Source organism: Pocillopora damicornis, chromosome 4 (genome assembly GCF_964200805.1).
Source record: "Pocillopora damicornis chromosome 4, jaPocDami1.2, whole genome shotgun sequence".
In the NCBI taxonomy this organism is placed as follows: domain Eukaryota; kingdom Metazoa; phylum Cnidaria; class Anthozoa; order Scleractinia; family Pocilloporidae; genus Pocillopora; species Pocillopora damicornis.
In genome coordinates, this window is record NC_142673.1 from 14,856,696 (window position 1) to 14,863,082 (window position 6,387).

At 38.4% G+C, this 6,387-nt stretch overlaps 1 pseudogene; it reads right to left on the reverse strand.

Moving 5' to 3' along the window:
* Positions 1 to 4,557: 4,557 nt before the first annotated feature.
* On the reverse strand, positions 4,558 to 5,912 carry LOC149046933 (4-galactosyl-N-acetylglucosaminide 3-alpha-L-fucosyltransferase FUT6-like; annotated as a pseudogene).
* Positions 5,913 to 6,387: the final 475 nt, after the last annotated feature.

Consider the following 6,387-nt stretch of genomic DNA (forward strand, 5'->3'; position numbering starts at 1 on the left):
TACTCGTTTCCGGTGTGATTATCTGTGCCTTGCTGCTGCCTGTACGCGTAATTGGCCGTCTTCAGCACCCAGAAATCAAGGCAAATTGACTGAAAACCTGGATGCTAAGTGATACAACTTATCTGGGTTTCAGGCCCTTGCTCCTCTACTTTTTGCCACAATTTCCCGATTTCCGTACAACAAACACTTTCATGAGTTGTCGGCATTAGTTGACAAGTTCCACACTCGCACCTTTGATAATTTTATGTCAAACACTCTCAGAAGCTCAAGTTTAAAAAATTTCTGTTGCATTCTTTTAGATTGTACCCTCGCTTTATTGGATTTTCGTGTCAAATACAAATAAATCACACAGTAAATTAAATACCAGTCTGAGTTTCCGAGACGGTCGCATCGCTGTCGACATGTTCTGTACTGTCTTCGTGCGGATCGCTTGGGTGAGCCCTACGCGGCTCATATTGTTAAGGACGTGGCCCAGACTCTCCTGAAGATTCTGGATTATCCCCATCGCTGTCATGTACTTAGCTTAAGGCATTCGAGTCGCTATCTTCTGAAAAAACATCTTCCAAACTACCGCTGCTTACACGAACTCCCACACCAGTTCTACTGGGGAATATGTGTTGCGCAATATTTTAGTTCCACCGCTTACGTCACGACTTCTCGCTATTGTTTTTACCGGAAATGGAATTTCAGTTGAGAATGCCCATTTTCTCCTAAAATAAGTCGAATAGGACAAAACGAATTTCAAATTCGTTTTTTACGCCACTTTTTACATAGTATATGAAAAACATGTATTTTTGGGTTTACATGCCCTTTAAAGGGACTTCATCCGTTGAAAATTAGAAAAACGTGTAACTTCATCGGAAACGTAATGCATGCTTAGAAAGGAAAAAAAACCCTCATGGATCTAAGATACCAAAATTTGGATGAGCAAAAATTACTAAAACGTGGGTGAAATACTAGGCAGCCCGATTTCACTTCAACCTCAGGTGTTCTACCTCACCAAATTGATACTGTCCTCACATGATGCGAGGGAATCATGAGGTTAAGCACCTGATAAGTAAAGCTTCATGACTGAAACTTTATAGGGTTTAAAGAGAATTGTTACCTTAGATATACAAGGATGACAGTTGATCTTTTGCTTGTAGTCTCCACTATCAAGAGGTAACTTTGTCCCTTATGAAAGTTCTATGATTTGCCTAACGGTAATTCCTTCAATAAAAGCAGCTCTTTTCTATGTTCTGTTTCCTCATATGAAGCTTGATATTTTACTCGTAATCTCCACAATCAGGAAGAAACTTTGTCCTCTATGAGAGATTTTGTGATTTGCTTAAAGGTTATTCCTTCCAAAAATGAGACAGTCCTTCTCTATGTTACGCAGCAGCTAGAAGATCTGGCGGTGGCTGAGTATACTGACTGTTTAACGACAAATATGTGACGCTATTTACGTGACAATTTTTAAGGTAATTACGGCTTCTTTGAGGTGTATTAGGGCTTTTTTAAACGGTTCATTCTAGTTGTACCCACAATCAGGTGAACTCGGTATTAAAATAACAAAGATGGCAAGCTGTTCAAACAAAATTTGATCGGTTCTAGGCTACGATGACCGCTTTTTGAGTTATTTTTTTTTCATAAAAAAAGATAAGTCTATGTTGGCGTAGAGAGTGGCATGTTGCTCGCACCAATCAGATCGCCGCATTAGGGTAGCTATCTCGCACCAATCAGATTGCTACAGTAGGGTATTTATACTCCTTTTCACCCGGGCCATGTTGTATTACTGGTCTTCGACCGTTTGCCGGCTGACTAGAGAAACTGGCATCCTATCCAAAAATGCCTTTTCACTTAGCTTTACCGATGGAAATGGGGATAAATGCTTGCGGTGTGGGGCTCTATTCTCATATCCAAGAATGGATGGGACACTTTGTGTTCCTTATATTTTCATAATTTATTTTTGCAAGAGTTTAAGAACTGATGTCAGCATGCATCAGACAAACAGCAGCAAGTCACTCAAAATTTGTGGTGTAGTTTTTGGTGGAAATATATTTTACTTTTCGAGAAATGATTTTTTTTCGTTCGACCGCTCAAATATGCAAATTTTCACCGCGAATATTACCTAAGTTGTGTGACCTCGTGTAACGAATATACTTGTCCTCCGGTATTTCTGTCAACAGAATCCTTTGTTTTATCATCTAAACTATCTAAAATTAAACCCATGTCATTATTGAAGCTGGAAAAGTAATATTTTTTTTAAGTGAATATTTTTGTCCGACATACTTTTTCTACGTCGAATAGTAGCATCAAAACAAAGACAGTTTTAACAATGACTGATACGACAGAATCTACTGAGCTTCAAGCTTTTAAAAGACAAAAAGATGCTTAAAAAGTTGCTGTAAAAATTTCTTTGTGTATTTCTGTTGTTCTATCTTGAGACGAACTCAAAGTCCAGCAAAATTTACTTGCTAGCGACTACGAAGTATACATGGTGTGCCTACTTGTCAGCACCGTTTACTGGCATAAATCACTACAATTTGTAAAAAAATCTAACATAACACTCCAACCTTGTTTATTTATGATTTTATGAGCTGTTTCGATGATCGCGTTATGTTCTACCACATTCTAGCCATATTTGAGTATCAGTTTTTATATCTCCATCTTTTTATATCAGTTGCATGGCAAGCGTGACATATATAAATTCAAAGATGTATCAATCTCCGAAATACCAGGAGTTAGTTTTTTTTTCCTCTTTGCATGATATCTAGAAAAACCTTTCAGGAACTACCGCATTTAGAAAACTAAAGATCCATCAATGATTCCTTTGCCGGCCGAGGTCAAAGAATTGTTACAAAAGTCAATTTGATTGACAAGCTTCATACTGACTTAGGTAATTATCTGTTGAATAAGCGTCTCATCTTACATGCTAACATGGAAATTTGCTGTTCATTTAAATCGTTCGCGTGGAACTTGAGGGTTTAGTTATCGAGAAGACCGAAGTTGCATATCTCAAGTCGTTTCCTTGCATAGTTGTAAAAAAGAGCATTTGAAGTCAATCGCGGAGTTGCAAGTTTTCAGATCCAGAAAATGAAGTTAATCTTATTTTGTCGCTTGCCGGCATCTTCGAGACGCTAGCAGATATCGATTATTTTACAATTTGCGCCACACATAAATGTTGGGTAGAGTTGTGGTTCCTATAGTAGATTTAGAGTGCCCAAAGAGGTGTCCGGCCATTGCAATGGTAAGGTTAAGTCGATTCCAAAAGCCGATAGGGGAATTGGCGAGCGTGTATCACAGGTAGTACTCAAGATGTCTGGAAAATTCATACAGCCTGGCTCCGGTAAGTACGCTACTTACCACCGTGAGAAAAATTACGCTTCCCGTCAGACCTAAGTCTCGATTGGGAATTAGTCAATAGGCTACCAAAAATCCAGACAGAAGCGGAGTTTTCTATACTAATGTCTGAAAACTTTTTTGGCTTCCCGCCGTTTGGCGGGACGCGTAAGTATGCACACGGTGGTAAAGGGCCCTTCAGCACAAGCCACTAAAGGCTGACAAAAATTGTTTCTCTTCACCCAAAATCACGTCAAAATTTGTCCTTCGTAAATTTCAAGTGTGCAGCGCGTATCATCACTCCCGGGGGACACATTTACATAAGAGGGCGGGGTGCGCGCTGGGAAATTTTGGGGCGTTTTAATCAAAAGCTTGCTTTTAACTTTAAGCCCAATTTACACGGAAGCTTAAACCTGTATTGTTAAAAACGATTGAAACTTCAGATTAAGCATATTGAAGATAAAAGCAAGTGGGTGCTTGAAACTTATGGAAAATTCAGTTCTTTAGTTCTCTGTTTCTGATTTTCATGCAGTTAAACTCAGTTTCACTAAACATTTTTTGCTGGTGTAGTTAATTGAATATTAGTTGTTTTCAACTCCTTCATTATCGCACTTCAAACTTCTCGCGCCTTGACTCAGTTCAGAGAGCCCAGGAGTGGACCCCTTCATAAAGTCAGTTTCTGTTTGTTACTCACGATCCACTTTGTCTATCTGCATGGGGGAACTGGAAGTAACGTTTGAAAATCAAATTTATTTATTTAAAAAAAATTCATCAGGTTAAATGATTCTAATACAATGACTAATATCCTAAGAACTTAAAAATCCTAATCCTAAATTTATATTAACTTACAGCAATGCGCCACTTGAAAACCTGATTTCTTTGAATGCCGTGTTTAAAAATTATGATAGAGAAGGCGTTTAAATTGGTTTCATGCACCAGACTCTCTACTGTTACCGAGTAAGCTATTCCAAAGGGTTGCGCCGCTATAACTAAAACTATATTTCGTGTACTTAGTTCTTGGAAAGGGAACAACAAGTTTGTTTACGGAGTCCCTCAGAGAATAGTTTGATTCATTTCGCTGTATAAATTTAGACGTGAGATATTCGCGAACCAGACCGTAAAAAGACTTGAAAACCATTTAGGTGTTCTTAATTTGACGTTGAGGTTTCAAGTCTTTCTAGCTAAGTTTGTGAAACAAGGAATCGACATCTACGTCATAGATTCATGAAGTTATTACACGTGCAGCTCGGTTTTGTAGTTTTTGTAGCTTGTTAGATAATGTTTTGCCACAATTACCCCAGACTAGGCTGCATGGATATTCGACATACATGGATCACTCTTCCTCACTATCTATAAGTTGTAAAAGTTTCCTCTCGTTTTCTTTGCAACGAACATCATCGTTCCAAAAAGTCTTGAATATATCTTTATAGAATTTGGGTTTAGCACATTCATTGTAAAGAGCATCACATATGTAACAGGCTGCATCTCTTGATCCAAGGGCGTATTCTTTTTTCCATGTGAAGTATTCATTATAAGCAGTGTCATTTTTGTCGAGGTACAACAGGTATTCCGCCAAAGCCTTAACAGATGGAAAATCTTGCACACTTATAAACGAGCCCGGAGGGACAACCTCTGGTGTGTAGAAATCTCTTGTCAGTGTTATAGGCACTGAATTTCAACCAAGTGTACGCCAAAATTTCTCAGTAATGTAATCAGGACACACGCTGTTTTCAAATGCCATATAAAATCTATATGAGCGGAAAATATCGTAGAAATTGCTTTATTGCGGGCAGTTATTGTTTTTACCAAATTTTTTCGAACAGTGGCCATATATATCAACTTTAATGAATTTCAGAAGTTTTTTTTACGTACTTATCTCGAGCTCTTCCACGATTGGAAACAGCCCATAACACAGATTGGTTTTTCTCAGCTGCATAGTCAGGAATTTTCGCTGGTCTCTCAGCTGACGGCAAGGGAACATAACTTCCATAAGAATAGAAAATATCTGACTCTCTTCTGTAAGTTACTGTCCAATTAAAGAACCCCTCCGACCAAGAAAGACGGTTCTTTAAATCTGCCTCATTGTCAATGGATTCATGGGTAAGAAACGCCATTCTTTGCCCTGGGGACGGGTACTTGTGAATCTGTTGAATTTTTTCCAATGTAACAGAACGTAATATATCACGAACATGAAAAATAACTAGATCACTTTTTCCTTTATAGTGTAATCATAGGTTATTTTGCATTTTTTTGTCGGACATCTCGAGAGATACTCTTCCGTGGATTTGGTTGCGGGCCATGGCTTCTCCCCGAAAAAAGGAGTGTGGAACAAAATGATTTTGGTGTCATTACTAAAGCAAGTTCGTTCGGAAGCGATTTCTGTCCTGTTGCTCCGAAACCAAGGCTTGAATCGTGGATAGCTTGTTTCATTCCAAGGCTTGAATCGTGGATAGCTTGTTTCATTCCACAGCATTATGATCAAGAAAAACGATGAAATAAAAAGCGTGCCCATCAGTAGAGTCGAACGCTCCATGAAGCAAAGTGGTAATATTCTTCCACCGATTCTTGTTATGCACATTCCCAAAAGATCTAATCGCAAAAACACAGAATTACACGGGCGGATTTTGCTGTTCACCTTGCAAGGTTTTGGCTGGCACATCTAGGTGAAAGACAAAAAATTTCAGTAGAGAGTTTTCATGAGTGTATCATCCTTTAGGACTGAAATGCTCTCTCGGAAACATTTAGGCGCTAGGAATTTGTTAAAAGAAAAAACTTGTATGAGCAGGAATTTTATAAATTTGCCATTCTAGCTCAAACAGGTTTTAGGAATATGAATGGAAATAATATGTGAGTGAGTGGGAAACCTTGTTTTATATTATATTGCGATGGCTAAAAACACGGAAGTCCAAAATGAACAAAACTATCCATTTATACATTTAATGGGGGATAACATTGCAAATTGACAAGTTATGGTTTCAAAAACTTGAGCATCGTTAAGGGTGCAATCGCGTTTTTCCAATCTCTGGCACGGTTTAGACATCGCAGAATTTTCGTTAAATGATTCTT